The sequence below is a fragment of the Mastigoproctus giganteus genome, chromosome 4 (genome assembly GCF_048544385.1).
Source record: "Mastigoproctus giganteus isolate SK-2022 chromosome 4, ASM4854438v1, whole genome shotgun sequence".
In the NCBI taxonomy this organism is placed as follows: Eukaryota; Metazoa; Arthropoda; class Arachnida; order Uropygi; family Thelyphonidae; genus Mastigoproctus; species Mastigoproctus giganteus.
The window spans coordinates 42412133-42433561 of record NC_143578.1 but is presented as its reverse complement, the minus strand read 5'-3'; the positions used below and the strand labels follow the sequence as shown (position 1 = coordinate 42433561).

Below are 21429 nucleotides of genomic sequence, written 5' to 3'. Positions count from 1 at the left end.
GGTCCGGTCTACACCTGGAACATTAAAGACCTCATTATAAAACATTCTGATTTACTAGCCTATTCTATATGTCTGTACAGCTGTTTGTTATACTCATCACAGTCATTAGGCATATAACATACTCCCACCCTCCCTTTGTTTTCCCAGTGCTTATGTCACACCAGACTTGACTCAACATTACACTGGCAACCCATGTCCACTGGATTCACTACTTTGATTTTATGTGCTTCTTAACACTAAGAGCATAACCCTTCTTCTTCTTCCTCTTCTTCTCCTCTCCTATCTGTCCTTTCTGTACACATTGTACTTCCTATATTCAAATTTTGAATCCCTTATATCTGAGTGACACCATGTCTCTGACATCCTCACAATGTCTTCATTTGTTGATCTGATCATTACTTCAAATTCATCAAAAATATTTACTATCCTCTTAAAAGCATAGTTAATGAAAACATTTTAGGGCTAAAGCCTCACATTGTGAGCAAGTTTACTGACGTATAAGTTAGTGCTATTGCATCATTTTAACATGCAGCAACCTACTCAAGTAGTACAAAATTGGCATCATTTAAGTATATCTCATATTGTGAATACCTTCACAATGAGTTGCCATGGTATTGCACTACCTTGAATAAGTAATGCTTCAATGAAGAAGTCGTTGTTATTTGGTTTTTAGGAGCATTAGCAACTAAGGCCATATTGCTCCAGGGATATGCAGTGGTCATTCCCTGAGCTTTCCGCATCCTCCGTATTTGGTGGGCACGGGCTCAAACCCCGACCTAATCAAGAAGATGTGCTACGCACTGTTGCTCCTGCCCACCTGGCTACGGAGGCGCCTCAATGAAGAAGACTATTGTTACTTATTCTCAGCGGATACCACCACCCAGACAGCACTGTTTCAACTTGCTCGCAAAGTGAGGCTTTAGCCCTAAAAGGTTTTCAGTCTGATAACCAGTTGCACACCATCAGGCATCTCTCATATTGCGGAGTTATACTTCACAACTGGGTTGTCATCATTGCAACACCAGGGTACCTGCGCACCCACCAAGAAATCAACAAGCTTTGAGACGGTACCATCTGGGTGGTGGTATCCACTGAGAATAAGTAACAATAGTCTTCTTCGTTGAAACATTACTTATTCGAGGTAGTGCAATACCATGGCAACTCGTTGTGAAGGTATTCAACAATGTGAGATATACTTAAATGATGCCAATTTTTACTAATTTAGTAGGTTGCTGTGCTAAAATAATGCAATAGCACTAACTTATACGTGAGCATAGTTAATGTTAACATTAGTGAACATACAAATATACCTGCAACTGTTTTTAATCTTAGTATTTATATAGGGAAGTTATTGTTTGCTTATTAATATGCATATTTTCTATTTCATGTACGCAGCCTTGATGAAATTTACTTCCTTAAGCATGCAAATAATTAAATCAGATAGTTATTTTGTTAAAACAACTCAATGTTTACTTGACATTTATTCAAAATCAGCATTACTTGTGTATACAAAACATAACATATGGCACTGCTTCTTCTACATTGTTTTTAATTCTCTATTAATATGTGGAATTTAGAAACAATTAAATGAAAGAGAATATGTGCAATTTTGTCAACAAAAAAATAAAAATTATTATTACAATACAATATACTATAATACCATATTGTATTGTATTTACTCTACTGTAGTATTATATTATTATTAATATTGCAAGGATGAGTCAAATGAAAATGATATTTTGATTATCTAAGTTAAATTACATGCTACCATGGATATAAATTTTGGAATTGGAGATATAACTTTTTTTACAGAACAATAGGTATATTGGCTATCCTGCATGCATAGTGAATGATGTGCATTCACCAAACAACTACTTTAATATCATCTTTTACTGAATACTAAACAACTGTATATCACACATATAACTTATGTGTCTTTCAATTATTTTTATGTCAATTAATCTGACTGCATAGTCATATTAATTGACATAAAGATCCATATAGAGTGTTATAAATTCCAAGAAGGATTACATGCAAATATTAAATTTATAGTAGGTGCTCAAAATTTCTTCCAATTTCCATAACGCATGCTTTAATGTATCAAATTAGTGCATACTGCTACCTAAAAAATGTTGAGCACTTATAAATTTCATATTTTTATAAATTATATTTTGTATGTAGTAACAGTTACTTATTATACTTGTCATAAGATATAACTCAAACAGGAAATCTTTTCTTTCCACTCATGTTTATATGAACTTTTCAAGTTTTTCACTGAGAATCCAACTTGAAATTTATGAAATACCTCTTGTGAATGTCCTTTATATCATGAGTTGCTACCATGCAAAACAGTTTGTTACACATTTAAGCAAGCAAAAATTTAAATGAGTAATGTGAATGTAGCATTATTTTATGATACAGATATGTTTATTTTATTCGCAATCTTTCTAAGGAATGATTGCTAGCTGTTCTTTATTAAACAGTACACATTGACCTACACCAGTGTACTACCTAGTAAGATTGAAAGTACTGCCTTGCAAATGGATTTAAAAAAAAAAAAAAAAAGAATAAAAACTTATACCTTATAGTACTAACCCCTAAGATTTCCCATAAGTATAAGTTAGGTATAAGATAGGTTATGTATAGCTAGGCATAAGTACTATAAATACTAAAAAAATGTACACAATACAATGGACATTTCTGGACACTGTTCCTTGATTACTATTCGATCCAAGTAACTAACGTTATAAGCTTTCTTCTTCTTCCACTTTGATGTTAATCGATGATTAACATCAAATTTTCAAGAATATTTTATTATAAAATTAAAAATATGCAGAATATAAAGGTCAGTGATTAGTTTATTCAATCAGTAAATTTGCTTCCCTGTGATATGATTTTTTTAAATTTACATCTCTCATTTATATGCCTCCTTAAATTTTTCTGTTAAAAGAATCAAAAAATAGTTGGGGGAGGGGAGATAATAAAAAACACTTATGTCTGAATTTGATCACATAAGAATCATATATATAGTATACTGATTTACAATGTCAGCATTTAAAAGTGAATTTAGTATTTAATTGTGTGGTAATGGTGAGTAACCTGACAGGTGACCCTCGAAAATAATGTTCCCACACTAACCATTAATCGACAATTAAAAATCTGAAAGTTTCTCTACCTTCCTAAATGTAGTCAATTTTTTACTGCAACAGTCTCTGAAGTGTTTTTTATGATTTTCTTACAGAAATTTTGCACAAGAACCTGTCAGGCTACCCACCACCATCTTTGCAACTATTTGGCTTTTTGGATTACATGCAAATATTTATAATAGGTGCTCAAAATTTCAAAACTTCAAAATTGAAGAAATGATACTGGACATGCCACAATGCTGTTTGTTTATAGTTTCAAGTTACTTTTTTTTCTTCTATTTGGCATAGTATTGAATACATATATGTTTTATAATTTTTTAATAATATTTATATACATACGCAAAAATATATGTGCATGTTTGAAAGACCATAATTAATGGTCTTTTAAACTGTAAAATGGAAGAGCATAAAGAGATTTACATCAAAAACATTTTTTTGGAAGTTTCAGCAGAATTAATATTTATTTTTGTTTTTTTTGGAAATAAAAAGCGTAAAACACATGCATGTTTTAAAATTTTTAATTTTTTATTAAAACTTAAAAAGTACTGAAATCTATTAAGAAAAGATGAAATATTGGCACTGTTTAAACAGAATTCATAAAACCCAAATCACTATCAAAAAATTAGAAAGCGTGGCACCTATCAGATGACCTGCCACTACTTTTGCTATATTTTGGGTGCTGCAACCATTGGATTAATAACTGACTCATGAAATTCTAGTTGATATCATAAACTCGATTCCTGGTGGAGACTTTTCACATGATATAAGGTTTATCTTTGTAGATGGAAACTCAAGGCCAATAATACAAACAAATGTATATTCAAAAAAGGTTTGATATTTATCAAACCATTCTTAAGAACTGTGGCCTGTGAAGACTGAACTGTGTAGACATTTCTGCTGTATGACATATACAGCAGTTATAAAGTCTGAAAAGCATTTATTAGCTTGTTTGCTTTCCACAAAGGAACTAAGGCAATGAAGCATCAATATACATTGATGCCTCATTGCCTTAGTTCTTTTGCCACAGTACACCAGTTCATAGAGCTTTTACTGTATAATGCATGACAACTGTTGAGCAGACAAGTACAGGTATAGAGTTAAACATTGGAGAAGACTAGCATCAGCAGTGGAAAAGTTATGTCGTCTACCATCACCCTTGCTGAGTGGAGAGGGACAGAGAGAACTAGGTACCCAATTGCAAAAAAAAAGAAAAAAAAAAAACAGGTAGCTATAAGAGGTGCATAATTCACACAATTCCAACAAAATATGATAATATTACTGCAGTGTGTAACATAATCTCCTCTAACCCTTTGTAGCCATCCATGTATAACAAAAACTGATTTGAATTTTTTTTTGTGTCACCTGACAGGCCCAGCAGGTAAATATTTGAATACTACTCTCCACTACTGATGAATACTATCCATTAACCAGAAATATAACAGATTCAAAACTAACAATCTTAAAGGCTGACTGCTATTCATATAATACCGAAAAATGTTATCTCCAAAATAACTGCAGGAAAGATTAGTTGGGTTGTTTTGGATTAGCACCAAAGCAATTTAGGCCACAAAGAACTGTTTTGTGTCTGTAAATTGCAAGCTTTAAGACAGCTTGTGGGGTTTGAAAAAAAAGTCCCACTGGGGGGGGGGGGCTTAACACCTCTGTGATGAGATCAGCTAAGTAAGCCTTGCCTGAAAATGCCTTGGCAAGTACCTGGCATCGTTGATGGGATTCCAACTCAAAACTTTCCCAATGGGTCACAAGTGGCATAGTCACAATCCTACCACAGGGCCAATACAGAAAGGCAATAATAGGCAAGCAACATGTTAAGGAACACTGCCATCCGTGAAAATGTGCTTTTGTTATGTAGACTACTAAACTACAGCAATGAAAGGTAACAAATATTCAATATGCTACCTTTTTTCCCATCACATTCAGAGATTCCTTCAAAAAAAGTAAGAATCAACTATAAAGCAGGCATTAAATCTTAGGAGAATAAATGTGGATTTTCTGTAAGCAAATGAATATTAAATCCATAATACACACATTCTTCCACACCCATATAGAAGGATAGAAAAGATAAGATTGGTTGATAAAGTGAGAAATGAGTAGGTTCAAGAAGGGTGTGTTGGTAGATGAAAAGAGATGTTTGACTGAAATAATCAGAAGGCAGAAGAGAAATTTAATTAGCCATGTGTTGAGGTGAAAGATTGATGAAGGGATGTGATGGAGGGAAAAGCTGAGGGGTTAGAAGCCCAAAGGGAGACTGAGAAAACTGATAATTTATCAATATTGTGGAGATGATGGTAGATTTATCAATATTGAGGAGATGATGGTAGATATGGGGGAGATGAGGTCAGCTGAGAATAGGGAGATACGGAGAAGTAGTTGTTGGGTTGTGTGCTTCGACCTGCCCTAGACAGAACACTAACAATGATGACACACATTCCACATGTACTACTAATGTAGCATGCACAGTAATGATTAATAATGGGGAATGAAGAAAACATTAATTTATTTGCTATTTATTTTAAGGTTCAAGTGTTTCCTAAGTTTAATTTAATTGTTTGTTGTTGTTTGTTATTTGGTTTTTAGGAGCATTAGCAACTAAGGCCATATTGCTCCGGAGATATGCGGTGGTCATTCCCTGACCTTTCCACATCCTCCGTATTTTGGTGGGCACGGGCTCGAACCCCGGTCTAATCAAGAAGCGTGTACTATGCACTGCTGCTCCTGCCCACCTGGCTACGGAGACGCCTGTTTAATTTAATAACATGCACAGTATATATGGATGATAACAATGAAATGTATGAAGTGCCTTCTGCAATGGTTAACCTAAAAATTCTGCCCCCCCCATCCCAACAAGATTCACAGACTCCCATGCTCTTTAACCGTTCATCACTTGCATCCTTAAATGGTACAAATATATATTCTCATCTGGCATCTGTGAGACTCCACACTTTGTTTTAATTACAAAAAAAAAAAAAAAAAAAAATAGTCCTTTTACTGAATGTGACCAACAAAAATAATGATAAAGAATGATTTTTATCATATATTTTTAAAAGTTTAAAAGTCACTTGTCTGCAAGTGGCAACTTGAATGCTGGTATCTGGCAGATGCAACGTGAATGACTGTGATTTTGTCAGCTGTTCACATTCAGTTGGAGAAATCACATTTCTGCATCTTTTCATCTGTGATGCCCCTTGGGAATGGTAGTTGCCTACAAAAAAGACAGCTGGTTTTGCTCACCTAACATCTGTCAAGCACTGTTCTGGGAGAGGCCACTCTTACAGAGAGCATCAGGATACTGAACTGCAATAAAAAAAAAAAGAGGGAACTGCTGGAAGCGTAGGGTTTCCTCCGACCATGCTGCCACTGAAAAAGGTGTCCAGAATTCAAACAAGCATTGGGTTTAGCATTAGCTTTAGTACAGGCATTCAATGCAAGAAAGCAAGCTTATGCAGCATCAGCCAAAAAGAAAAAAAAAAAAAAAAAAAAAACCCTCCCATTTCACCCCTCCATTCGTTCCAAATGGCTGTCCAGCTCAGCCTTAAATTTATTTAAGCTATTAGCTTCCACAACAAAAGATAGAAGCCTGTTCCACCAATCAACTACCTGCTGGCTAAATGCAAATTTCCACACATTTATTCTACAACTATCTTTCCTCAATTTGAAACTGTGCCCCCTCAAGTTCTTAGTCTGAGCAAGAGGTAGAATCCCATCAGCATTCAGCTTGCTCAACCCATTCAAGGCCTTATACACCTCAATCAAATCACCTCGCAGGTGCCTACTCTCCAGGTGCTGCAATTTGCAGAACTTAAGCCTTTCTTGGTAAGAGCACCCCTTTGTTTCCCTTCTTTGCACTCGTTCTAGCAACTCTACATCCTTCCTAAAATGAGGCCTCCAGACCTGTACACAGTACTCTAGGTGTGGCCTGACCATTGCCTTGTATAATGTGATAATCAACTCCGTGTCCCTGCTAGCAAAATTCTTATATATCACTGACAAGATTCCACGACTTGCCCTGGCCGCCCGTCTGCACTGCTCAGCAAACTTCATATTTGACTGCACAATTACTCCCAGGTGTTTTTCACTTTCCACTTCCCCGAGTGTAGTACCACAGAGTTGGTACATTTTTCTTCGGTTATCGCTACCCATATGCAGTAATTTGCATTTGTCAATGTTAAACTTCAGTTGCCACTTCTCAGCCCATTTTCCCAACTTATCTAGATCCAGTTGGAGTAGCATACTGTCTTTACTGTCATTAACAACCCTGCCAACCTTTGTATCATCTGCAAACTTGTACATTAAGACTGCTATCAATATCATCGATAGTAGTCTTAATTGATATCATTTATAAATATACAAAACAACAATGGGCCCAACACTGAACCCTGGGGAACTCCACAAATAACATTTGTCCACGAAGAGCAGTGTCCATTGAATACTACTCTCTGTTGTCTCCCACTCAACCATTACTTTATCCATTGTATCAACTTACCCTTAATGCGATACCTCTCCAATTTGTACAGCAGTCTTTCATGTGCAACAGTATCAAAAGCTTTCCTGAAATCCAAGTATATGATATCAAAATTATTTTTGGCAGTCAGTTCCTTTGTGACCACGTCATTGTATCCAATCAAATTGGTCAGACAAGACCTCCCTTTAACAAACCCATGCTGTGTCTTAACTATTACTGCAGTCTTGTCTAGATGATCCTGCAATGTTTCTTTAACCAATGATTCCATTATTTTCTCCAGAACACAAGTTAAACTAACAAGTCTGTAGTTACTTGTGTCATCTTTTGAATCCCCTTTGTGAATTGGTGATACATTTGCACACCTCCAGTCCATCGGGACCTCCCCTGAGTCCAAGGAAGTTCTCATAATTATGGCTAAGGATTTGCTTACTTCCTTTGCTGCCTCCTTTAATATAACTGGATAGATCCCATCCACCGCAGGGGCCTTCCTTATGTTTAACTTCAACAATTTCTCCTCTACTTTGCTCTCAGTTATTACAAAATCACTTAGTTCCTGTTAGTGTTTGACAAACTTCTGGCACTCCCCTCATTGAATGACTCCTCATGTGTGAATGTAGATGCAAAATACTCATTCAATTTATAAGCTACCTGAGCATGGTCATCAATAGTCAGTCCAACTATGTTAAGTGGTCCAATCTGATTCGTCCCTTTCCTTCTAGAGTTTACATAAGTAAAGAACTCTTTGCAGTTTTTCTTTGATTAAGATTTCTCGTAATCTGCCTTCACCTGTCTAACCTCATTTGTGACTTTATTACAGACTAGTTTATACCTGCGATAGGCTTCTGTGTCACCTGATACTTTATATGCATCCCATACATCCTTCTTCTCTGCCACAAGCCTCATTAATTCATCTGACATCCATTTAGGGCTAAACCTCGAACAGTATTTCTTAGTTGAAATGAAAAGCCTAGTAGCCTCCAAAATTAAGTCCCTGAAGGCTTCCCATTTAGAATTCGACATTGGTAACATCATCAGTTGATCCGACTGTACAGAATTTAAAAACTGTCTGAGACCTCTGAAGAATGTATGGAATACATATAAAGTATCAGGTGACACAGAAGCCTATCGCAAGTATAAACTAGTCTGTAATCAAGTCACAAATGAGGTTAGGCAGGCGAAGGCAGATTACGAGAAATCTTAATCAAAGAAAAACAGCAAAGAGTTCTTTATGAAAGCAAAAGCCCTTCCCTTTAGCTTTGATGGTAGTTACATCTTTAAGTAATTCCCACATCAGTACATTGTGATCACTGTCACTCAGTGGTTTCTTTATCTGCAAATTCTTAATGCATGAATAATCACTGCTGATAATCGGATTAAGAGTATTACTCCATCTGGTTGCCTCTTGAACATGTTGCTGTAGAAAACAATCATCCAATAAATCCACAAAAGTCATGCTAGTGTGTGAATGACCAACCCACAAGTTCCAGTCAATATCTGGAAAGTTAAAATCCTGCATTATAAGACATTCCGATTTACTGGCCCACTCTATTTCTCTGCACAATTGCTCATCAAATTCGTTAGGCCTATAACACACATCTACTCTCATTTTTCCTTTTCCAGTGCTTATTTCACACCAAACAGACTCAACATTGCATCGTCCACCAACATCAATTGGATGCACTTCCTTAGATTTTATATGTTTCTTAACTAACAGCATAACCCTTTCTCCCTTCCTGTCCTGTCTATCCTTCCTGTACACATTGTACTCCCCAAATTCCAATTCTGCACTGTTTATATCTGCGACACCATGTCTCTGATATCCCAACAATATCTGCCTTTGATGTCTTGACTAGCACTTCAAGCTCATCAAATTTATTAACTATACTCCTAGATTTAGAAAAACAATGGAAAGATTATGGCTGAAATCATGAGGTATGGTTGGGGGCAATGTTGTGTCTGGTGTTATGCACTTTATGAGATGGCTAATGAAATAATAAAATGGTTCTCCTGGTTTTGTCCATGGACGGTGGTTGTTCTTGCATGTGCTGTTGATATCAAAGCATGTTGTGATGCAATCTCTGTGTGATGAGTAGTCACTTGTTTGAATAAAGACATGTGTGTATGTCAGCAGCAGATTGAAGTAAACTGTTGCAAGTGCACTTGGACCTTAGAACTGAAAACTGATATCGGTTGGCACTCTGGATATTCACAGTGCCATGGATATTGTATAGTCTACCAGTTGTAGATTATATCTGATGTATGGTTTAAAGATAGTAGTGACCTCCTTGTGGTGGGAACAATAACTCGTGGGGGGGAAGGAATGGGTGCCTGTCCCTGGAGCAAAGCTAAATGGTCAACTGTCAAATGAAATAAATAAATTTTCTGTTCATATACCGAAATGACCACATGGTCAGAGGAGTTCACAAGGTCAAGAGAATAAAAGAAGCAGTACTGTATTTAGCAGTCAAGGGCTCAAACCCTGGTCATTCAAAGCATATGTATTTATGTACCCTCATGCCTGGCCAATTAGCTACAGTGGCCTTCAAATCTTTTTTATTTTGTTTACATTTGTGTTGACCTGAAGTTGGAGGTCTCTGTGTTTTGAAATTAACCAACTTGTTAAAGGTTATGTTGTTATACAGAGATTAGCTAAATTTGCACATAGGTAGAAGCCTGGGGGACAACAGATGATGGTTCACCCAAATGTAAAATTTTTACATTTTGGTGAACCATCATCTGTTGTCTCCCAGCTCTGTTGACCCCAAATGTAAAAATTTTACATTTGGGTGATGCATCTTGGGAATGGGAGTTGCCTACAAAACAGACAGATGCTTTTGTTCATTTAACATCTGTTAAATGCCAAAATAAAATTAATTCCTCATAATTCAAGTATATCAAAAAGAAAACAGAAAATACTATATAATGAATTAAGAGAATATTGGTGGGCAAAGGTACACCGAAGGATTTGTAATTTCTGTGGCATCTGCTAATGTGATATCTGACAGACATCACATTAGCAGTGAATATTAACAAAACCATGCAAAACCAACTGTCTGAACCCCCCCCCACCACAACCCAGAAACATCTCTTGTAGAAGAGTACAAACAAGAATTTTTCAAACTATATGATTGCAGCAAACAACCTTATATACTGAACTGGTCTACTAACTGAACAAACAGGTATTCAAAAACATTTCATTACACCGTGTATTACACTTCTTTCACAGAAAAGGCGTAACGAAACTAATCTGATTAAAAAAAAACAAAAAAAAAAAAAAACAAGCTGATATAATCAAAGCAAGTTAAAAAGAGATGACACTTGCTATCAAGTGCCAAAAGCTGCTTGGCAGGGGCATATTTGGTGAGAAAAGTATACAACAAGAGATATCAGAAAGAGATATAATTAAAAAAGAGAAACCACAGAGGGAGTGTAGTTTACTGAAATCAGGTTGGTATGACAATAAATTACCCCAAGAGGAAAGAAACCACTTGCAATACAGCACACCACACAGAAAACTAAAATCACAATTGCTGTTTGTTATTTATTATTCTAAAGTAATTATCATAAATATAAAATCATCAAAAATATTGTATGTATGTATAACTGTATACACCATAATCCATGAAATGTAACTGGGTTCATTCTGTATCGTATATTATTATTACTATTATTATTAGCCATATGGTGCAAGGAAGCCTGAGGCTTATACTGCACCAGCCAAAAAAAAAAAAAAAAATTCTGAATTACCCCAAGGGAGAGAGAGAGAAGTAGAAGGAAATCACCAAGAAAGAGAAGAATGATGATATCCAGCTGAGGACCCTGGGTGTGCCAAGCCCATACTCACCAGATGTGAGCCCCTGTATGATTGAATACATAAATAAAAAAAAAAAAAAAATGATTAGTTTCCTGTAACAAAACCTTTAGTAGCTAACACCAGAACCTTCACTGGCCAAAAATTTCTATATTAATTAACAATACGCAAGCACACACGCACATAGGTGGGGGGAGGGGGGCACATAATGGTATAGAACTACAATACCGTCATAAGCCGGTCAACTCACCCAATAATAGGCTATATCTGAACTTAGCTATTTTAACCTTGTTGGGGTATAAAATCACAACTACAATTTGCACTGAAGTAACCATTGCGTTGTGTATTTCATGGTTGCATACAAAAATAGGTATCTGGTATCTACATTACGAGGCGGTGTATTTATATACATGATTACACTTACTGTGACATTTGATATTTTGGCCGTCCAAAGCGAATTCTTATAACTTTACATTGGTCCCAAAGCCGTCAAAACATTAACAACTTTAGAATTTTATGTATACAGTGTACAGTAGATTTAATCATTGTTTTTTGAATTTTTCTTTCATTTCTCCAACAGGAATCACACTATTAAATATAATTATGCTGGGGAAACAATTCGTACCACGTTCACGACGCATGACAACTCCACCCAGCGTATAACAGAAGAAACAGTCATCGCAAGGTCATTCACAGAAAAATTAAGGGGGAAAGATATATATAAAATAAAAAAAGAGAAAGTTCCATTTATTATCGATACATGTGAGGCCAAAAGAGTTTATTTACTCATTATGGCTACAAACATGCTGAATTTATTAAGAGGGCAAGTTTGCTGTGCCACAGTTTAAAATGGGCTGTACATTTTTAGTCAATTTACAGGTCAAAATTGTGTTTTCACGCACTAACCACTGGACAACGGCCAGTTTGTTGTTGGATTGCTTCGAATTTACAGAAAGGTAGCTAAAACAGCGAAGTGTAGTTGCGTTGTGTCTTAATCTAAACTACGCAAATTCTACAGTCTGTTTCCTTACAAGCTGGATGAAAAATGGGAGTTAGCATTAGCTTTAATAGAAGCATACGATGCAAGAAAGCAAGCTTATACAGCATCAGCCAAAAAAAAAAAAAAAAAATCCACTTTCACACATCCATTCCCTCTAAACGTTTGTCGATTCCTACTTGAATTGATTTAAGCTGTCAACTTCCACAATGACAGATGGAAGTTTGTTCCAGCAATCAATTACCTGCTGGCTAAAGGCAAATTTCTGCACATCTATGAAACCGATGGCAAAATGTAATTTTCGAACCCCACGAAGCTTCTCAAGATTCTAACTTGCTTTTCGTCTAATACATTGCTTGCAGAATAAATGCGATTCGCCATATAGTAACCGAATGTACACCGATGAGCCAAAACATTATGACCACCTACCTAATATGATGTTTGTCCTCCACGCGCAGCCAAAACAGCTCGTACCCGGAGAGGCATGGATGCTACAAATTTCTAAATGTGTCTTGCGGTATCTGGTATCAACATGTAACCAGCAGAGCCTTTAATTCCTGTAAGGTCCGTGGTTGAGACACCGCAGATCGGAGTTGCTGTTCCAACACAAACCACAGATGCTCGATGGGATTGATGTCTGGGGAATTTAGAGGCCAGGGCAATACCTGGAAGTCTTCTTCATGTTCTGCGAACCAGTCTCGAACAATCCGGGCGGTGTGGCATTTAGATATGTGTGGCATGGCGCATTATCCTGCTGAAAGATGGCACCACCAGAGGGGAAGACTGTTGCCATGAAAGGGTGTACCTGGTCAGCAATGATGTTTAGGGAGAGTATGTTTAGTGTCAAACGGCACCAGGGATTTCCCCTATCTGCACGTAATATACATTGTGGGTGTGAAATGGGACTCTGTCAATGCCAGAGGTTTAAGTGTATGGATTTTGTATGTGTAGTGTCATGTACCGGTGTTCCTCTGATCATTTAGCCGCTCGGCCCCTAATGGGACCCAACATTGTCCACACTCGTCCCCGTGGAGGCATACCAGGTACCCAATAGTTCAGATATTATTTACTCTGGCAGGCCCTGCCACCTAGTTTCCTGATATTTCAATGGCTAGGACCTTTAAAAAAAAAAAAATAAATAATAATAATAATAATAAAATAAAAATAATAAAAAATAAATAACAATAAAAAATAATAAATAAATAATGATAAAAAAATAATAATAATAAAAAATAATAAATAAATAAAATAAAATAAATAATTAAATAAAATAAAATAATTAATTAAATAAAATAAAATAAATAATTAAATAAAATAAAATAAATAATTAAATAAAAAAAATATTAAAAAAAATTTAAAAAAATAAATAAATAATTAAATAAAATAAAATATAAAAAATAAATTTTAAAAAAATAAAATAATTTAAAAAAATAAAAAGGGGGAAAACGCTAGAATTGGTAGCCAAAAGTTGTGCAGATTCAATTTTGCATGATTCAATTTTGATGTGGGGGCATACTCTGATGTATAGAGTGTAAAGTGTGTTTAGGGTCCAGCGGCACCAGGGGTTTCCCCCATCTCCGCGTAGTTTACATTGTGGGTGAACGTTGACTGGAAAAGCCAGAGATTCAAAAGTGTATGGACTTTATATATGTGTGATGTCTTGTACCGTTGTTCATCTGGTCATTTAGCCGCCAGACTCCTACTGAGGCCCGGCGTTGTCCCACTTTTGCCCCGTAGAGGCAGACCAGGTACTCACTAGTATATAGTTCACTCTGGCAGGTCCTGCCACCTAATTTCCTGAGATTTCAGTGGCTAGGACCTAAAAATAAAAAAAAAAAATCGCGTACGCGTCGCGGGGAGCGCTAGAAGTCCAAAATGTTGGGCAAAATTAATTTAGATTGGTGATTTTAGATTGTCTGGGGCATGTTCACGTTGCTGTCAGATAGAATGGGGTGAAGGCTAAAGACTGGGGGCGGGGGGGGGGGGCAGATAGACAGAAATATGGAGCCGAAAGAAGGCAACTCCAGTTTACAGTGGGGCATGCCCATGCCCCACCAGAGGGAAGAAATAGGGTGGCAGGGGGGGAAGGGGACAGCAAACTGTCCCCTCCCCGCACTGCCAGGAACAGGTAAGACAGTGAGCCAAGCAAGGGAGCTGGCTCAGGTTGCCAATGTGGCCTGTGTGCATGAGTGGGAGCAAACTAGACCGTAGGGTCAGGTCCACACCATCCAGAAAAGCTTGAGGCCCAGCAGAGGCGATCCAATGTTGGTTTGGCTGAATAGGTTGTGCAAAATGTCACAGTTGGGAGTCATTCATGGGACTGTTGTCCCGTCCGGTAGTCAATGTTCTGGGAAGTGGAGTTTTGTCACTTCTCATAAGAGTTCCAGTTTTGTCTTGCATGAAGGATCAAGCAGTGAAACCTGACATCTGATTGGGGGTCTCTGAGAAGCTTTGTTTGACACATCTATTCGAAGTTTGCAGGCAGAGGAATGGTCAAGCGTCTAGCATACAGGTTCTGGGCAAACTTGGTGAATGCTATATATGAGGCTTCATCTTCCAGTAAGTAGTGTTCCCGGTTTTTGGGATTAAGGCGCACTTGGATGATTAATTCAACACGAAGATCTTCATAAAAATCGCAGTCATACATCTGGTGTCCCCAGGTCTTTACAGAGCCACATGCACACATTGGGTGGGAAGATGGGAGGGAAGAAATATGGTGGCAGGGGGAAAGGAGACAGCAAACTGTCCCCTTCCTGCTCTGCCAGGAACAGGTAAGACAGTGAGCCAAACAAGGGAGCTGGCTCAGGTTGCCAATGTGGCCTGTGTGCATGAGTGGGAGCAAACCAGACCGTAGGGTCAGGTCCACACCATCCAGAAAAACTTGAGGCATGGGGGGAAAGACAGAAGAAAGGGGACGATAGAGAAGATGACCCCGGTGGTCAGTGGGGCCTGCCCAGGCCCTACCAGAGGAAAAGAGAGGTGGCAGGGAGGGAAGGAGCCTTTATACCATCTCCTCCCCCGCTGGGAGGACGGTATAAAGTAAATCGAGACAGGGAGCTCGATTTAGATCACCAATAACGTGCTTTACAGCAGAGCTGCACTGTCAGGTCCGATGGTATCCATCTAGCCTCCACTGATGTCATTCATGAGACTCAGGTCTCATCTGTGCTGTCTTGAGTGTAATCCTTGGAAGTGGTTGTCAGGTCCAGTGTTTGTCGCGTTTTCGTCACTCTTGTCTGAGAAGTGGAGTTTACTGGCCGGGTCTGTTGGTCATTCGGTAGTTGTGTTTCAATTAGTCACATTTCATGATGACTTGTCGGGGAAGTGGAGTTCACTCCAGGCTTCGTTGAGTTCTGTGGTCAGTCGTCTCCGATTTTGAATCACATCCGGGAACAGGTATGTCTTAATCTGGTTTGCTCTGATTTTCGTGAGGGCATCGTCCTATCCTACTGTGGTCAGAAGCCTCCATCCAGGCAACAACCCGTTCCTGCTTGGGTTTGTTGCACTGTAGTTTTCATGGTAGCGGGTTGCTGTCTATTCAAGTGGGTTTGGCAGTTGCGGTAGGGTCAGTCTTCTTGTGAAGAGACTCTGGGCATATTTGGAGAATGCTTTGTAGATTATGTCACTTTCTGGGATGTGGTGCTCTCTGTCTTTAGGGATAAACTTTAGCTTGGTGATGAATATACCCCAGAAGTCCTCATAGAGTCGGCAGTCATACATCAGGTGGTCCCAGGTCTCCTGCGAACCACATGCACAAAGTGGATTGTTGGCTATTCCCAGTGTTGTTAGCTTGCTGCGTATGGCACCGTATATTGTTAATAAGTAAGTGCAATAGATTCCCGGGGAGAACACGAATGCGATTTTGGATACGTTGTTTTCACGTCTGGAATAAACTTGCAAATTATCCCTCCTTTTGTGGACTCCATCCAACGTTGTTGCCATATGGATTGGAGGTAGTTTTGCAATCTTTTCTTTTCTGCAGTTCGATTTCCAGCAGGGTCCGTGATGTGGTCCATGTATGTCGTGATCTTTCCTCGTCCAAACTGGTACAGCATGCCTGTGCGTATCACGTCCAGGTGAAGAGGCAAGGCTCCCGTGATCACCTGCATAGCGTGGGTGGAGACAGTGTTACAGGCCCGTGTCATGGTAAGAAGAACAGGCCGGTGAATAATATTGAGTTTCCTGCTATTTGCCGCTTTTGCCGCCTTGTTAAACCACACAAACCTGAAGCGTATGTAGCTGCTGGAATGAAGACTGTTTTGTAGAGGAGGGTGAGAGTGCGCTTCTTTAGGCCCCAGTCCCGGCGGACGATCCTTGCCACCATTACTGAGTATTTCTACATCTTTGTTTGGATGGAGTTCATATGTGGTAGGAAAGAGAGATTGTCGACGGAGACGAGAGAGAAGACTGTTTACTTCCATGACCAGGTTTATGGTTTTGTTGTTAATTTTAATTTGTGCAGGCCTTGTGTGTGTTAAGTATCTTTTGAGAAGAATGGATTGAGTCATGGTTGGAGAGATTTCCAAGTGGTGCTTTCTGGTCCATTCCTGAAGGACGGAGAGGGATACATTTGCAGTTGTTTCCATCTGAGCACTTGAGTCAGCTTCCATGATCAGGGTTAGGTCGTCTGCAAAAGCTAGAGCCCGGACGCCCTCAACGTCCATGGAGAGGAATTCATCCAATACATAGTTCCAAAGGAGCGGTCCAAGCACAGAGCCCTGCGGGCATCCTCTGTAGATCTGTTTTTCAACTCTAGAGTAAGCTGCCTGGATCACCACTGTTCTCTCGGAGAGATAACTCTGCAGGCAGTTGTACAGGTTCATGGGAAGGTTTGATCGCCTCAGTCGCGCAAGGACGCTTGGCCACCCGAGGGTGTCTAACGCTCCCGTAAAATCGATTGAGACGAGGAGGAGGTATTTTCTTTGGCAGTTTTCAACTGTGGTGATGGTTCTTTCAAGTGCGTCAGTGGGGGATCGGTCTATCCTAAATCCAAATTGGTTCTGTGCAGGAAGCTGTGCTGAGTTCCAGTAGGTTTCTATCCTTTGACGTAGGAGCTGGTCGAAAACTCTGCTTAGTACAGAGAGAAGAGCGATTGGGCGGTATGAATTAGGCATGTGTTGTGGCTTGGTTGGGCTTTTCGGAAGTAGTTTAATGTTGGCAGTTTTCCAGTCTGTGGGAAAGTGGCCGCTTTGGAGACAGTGGTTGAATAGGTCCAGGATAAAATCTAGGGCAAGATCTGTCACCTTTTTGTCTATTTCAGGTTCTATCATATCCATTCCTGGTGATTTCTTGTTTCTTAGTTGGCCGACTGCCGATATTAGGTCCAGATACGGGAAGAGTGCACATGTAAGGATAGTGCGATATTTGTCATTCTCCCAGCAGATTTGCTCTTGCTCAGGGGAGTTTTGGCTGTCCTTGGTTTTGAATATAGTATTTAGAATGTTGTTAACCGATTCATTCCAATTTTTCGTCATGCTTCTTTGGAGCATCCTGGTAGAGGGTGTCAGCTCACCTCTGGGCAGTTTGTCCATTGTGATTTTATAGACTATGCCCCAGGGGCCTGAGCTTCCCACCGTGGAGACCAGGCGCTCCCGGGACAGCTTTTTCCGCTGCCTGATCATTGCAGCGTAGGCATTCCTGGTTTCCCGGTATTGTTGCCTGAGGGCCTCCGCCTCTGGGGGGGGGGGAGATCAGGAATGCCTGGCTCTTTGGAATGCTCGTCTCTTTTGGTTGAGTTCTCTGCGCAGGTCATCCCAGTTCCCGAGACCACCAGGGAATGGCCCCTGGTTGCGGGGATTTTCTCTTAATGGCCTGGTTTTCCGCGTCTACAATTGCGTTTGTGACTGCATACTGGTGATGGTCAGGGGTTTGGGTCTGGATTTGCTCAGTCGACAGTCTCTGTGCGTTTGTAATGATCGCTTCCTCAAACACATTCCATTCTGCCTTTTCCACAGTGTATCTCTGGAGCTTGTAGCTGGTGATGGGCTCTTGATGTATTGTTTTGAGCATGGTGAAAGTGATGGCACGATAGTCGGATGTGATCCTCCCTCCTGGACCTTCCAGTCGGTTATATAGCGGGCGAGAGATCTTGTTGATAGGGTAACATCCAGAGTTGCCTCCCAGTGTGTAGAGGCAAAAGTTGGAAGGTTGTCAAGAATTCCTCCATTTTTTGTCCGTTCCTGGATCCTCTGTGCTCTGAAGTGGCGCTGTGCCAGAGGGGGGAGCGACAGTTTACATCAGAGATTACAATTCTGGAGCCTGGGAGCTCTGTCAGAACTTGATTTCGGTACTGTATTGCTGGGGAATTTCCTCACCCGGTCAACAGTAGAGAGAAACGACATAGAAATCTCCAAGGGCGGAGACGATGTGCACGCCGAGTATAACTGTGAGATCTTTGTGACCGTTAGGTTTGAGTTCCTAACTAGAATGGCTGTTCAGGGTGTTTCGCCGTCCACCTGGACGGTTTTATAGGATGTCGGATATCCCCGCACTTCGTTGGCTGCAGTATAGGGTTCTTGTATCAGAATGATATCGCAGTTTTCTTCATCTGCCTTTTTCCGTATCTGGCCTGCCACAGCTTTGGCCCGCTGCGTATTGATCTGCATGAACTTGATGCACTTGTGGTTATATTGTTTAGGCAGCGGCCCCATATTCAATTCTCTGTAGGTGGGTACTCTTGGCTTTAAGTTATACTGGGCATTTACTGTCACGAATGGAATGGATGTGTGGAAGGTTCAGACATTTGCAGTTTGCGCACGTTGACTCTCGTTCCTTCTTAGGGCAGTTGGAAAAGTTGTGCCCTTTCTCTGCACAATGGCCGTAGGTTAAAATTTGGGCACCCGTATTGGTTGTGTGTCCGAAGCGACAGCAGGAGAAGCACTTGGGTACTGCTACATGCTCTCTGTACCGGTGCGATCCCCAGTTTATGAATATTCTTGAATGCGGTGTGAGAATCTTCCATGCGTCTGGAGTAAGCTCTACAATCCAGTTTATGGAGTTACCATACCTGCTTCTTGTTTGACATTTAGAGATAATAACACTTGCCGGGTCTTGGTTAGGTAGGTCCTGTTGTAGGTTGTGTCTATATATTTCATCGCAGATTGTGGCTGGACTAATGTCTTTGTCTATGCCATAGATGGCTATGGAGGGTCCTTGCGTCCTGGGTGGTTCTGCCGTGAGGCCAAGTGTTGGGATTTTAATATTACTCGAGATAAGGTTGGCGTCGTGGCTGGATTCCGTTTCAATGATCATCCTAGTGGTGCGAGTTTTCCGTATCGATTTTATTTTGGCCGTGTTGAAGTCCTCGGTCAGAGAGTCCATCACTGTCTTTTTTAGTTCCTCACTGGTTTTGTGTCCAGAGTATTGGGTTAAAGAACCACTAGGTAAGGTTTGGGGAGTAGTGTCTTTCTTGCCTCTGGCTTTGTATTGTTTGTTGCTTTGGCAGTGTTTGTGCTCAGCACTTCAGCAGAAGTGGGAGTGCACTCTGCCATTTTACTCACCCCACTTACCAGATAGGCATCGAGCCTGGCCATTATTTTTTCATCTTCCAGGTGGGTTTGGTCCAAAATTGTTTCGAGTTTAGTCCACAGGGAAACTATTTCGGCTCTTAATACTGTGGTAACTCTGCTTCTCTGCTTCTTGAATAGACTTAAGGGCGTTTCGCAGGATAATATTTTGTTGAGGGACAGTTCCCTCGGGCAGGGTTGAGTCTAATGGTGTATCTTATTGTTTCTCCTTGGTGGAATCCCGTTGCGATGCGTGGGTCTCTTGTAATTCTCTCATTTCAATTTGTGAGCGGGTTTCCTGCTCCAACTTGAGAATAGTGGGCTTATATTTTTTTCTTATGGCAGAGGAAGCTCCCACGCGGCGGTCCGCCGGCCCTTCGTGATGCTCTATGACTGTAATATCATCCTTGCTGGTTTGCTGTATTGTGGTTTGGGCTTTGTCAGTTTTTCCCTGCATGTTGGGATAATTTCGGATAATCGAGGTAAGTTCCGATTTCCGAGACTGTGGGATGTTGGTACGATAGGGCTTTATTATTAGTATAGAAAGACACTCGCTACAAGTTCGTAACCCAATTTGGTGAATTCTGTGTACTAAAGAAGATTTAGGCTGTTCCCCACTTTCACGTGGGAGGGGAACAGCTATTCACGAAAACACCTCTAGAGGACTGGAGCAACTTTCTCCTAGGGGTTTTCAGGGGCGGTGAGCACAAAGGTGTGATTTGTTTTTCTGTAGGAGCAGTAATTGTGGAGATCGTCTTCCATCAGAGAATGTTTATGGAAGAGAGGGGGAGAACACAAAAGTCATCTTCTCTTCGTTGTATCCACACGGAAATCGTTGGGAATTGTTGGAGCACAGTCTTTGCCCAAAATTACCCTGTTATGGATCCCCTCCCCATTCAAGAGCTGGATCCAAGTGCGGCAGGCAGAAATAATTGGACGCACTCTCTATTTCCCTGTTGTCAGTGGCATGATGACCAGTACTGTCTGGCAAACAAAGGAAACAGATAAAAACGCTTTAATTCAACCAATAAGCCCAGACAAACACATAAGCTTCTCACCTGGAGACTCCACTGGAGTTTAGAAATTAATTGATGTACTTTGCCCGAAAGGTAAACACACTTAATCCTCATGTTATTAACTAAAATGGCAGAGCGATTAACAATGTGTTCGACGTGGTTGACAGCCATATTGGCGATTTAACGTTTAGGTCAGAATGCCTGGCACCTGGATGACTCGACCCAGGTAACCCAGCAGAACATCGCCCAAAGCATGACACTGCCACCACCAGTTTGTTTTCGTCCCATGATGCATCCAGGTGCCATCGCTTCTCCAGGTAAATGACCCACATGGCCGTCCATATGGAGCAACAGGAAACGTGATTCATCCGACCAGACAACCTTCTTCCAATCACTCAAGGTCTAGTTTCGATGCTCGCGTGCCCATTGTAGGCGCTGTCACTGGTGAGCCGTGGTTAGTATGGGCACTCAGAG

At 40.1% G+C, this 21429-nt stretch overlaps 1 protein-coding gene across 1 annotated transcript in view; it reads right to left on the bottom strand.

Annotated features, from left to right (window-relative positions):
* The window catches only part of BBS9 (Bardet-Biedl syndrome 9), a 176899-nt gene extending 164957 nt beyond the window's left edge, over nucleotides 1-11942 (bottom strand). Inside the window, exon 1 of the mRNA XM_090371508.1 lies at nucleotides 11862-11942. The gene's annotated coding sequence lies outside the window, so the exon portion shown is untranslated. The remainder of the gene's footprint in view (nucleotides 1-11861) is intronic.
* Nucleotides 11943-21429: the final 9487 nt, after the last annotated feature.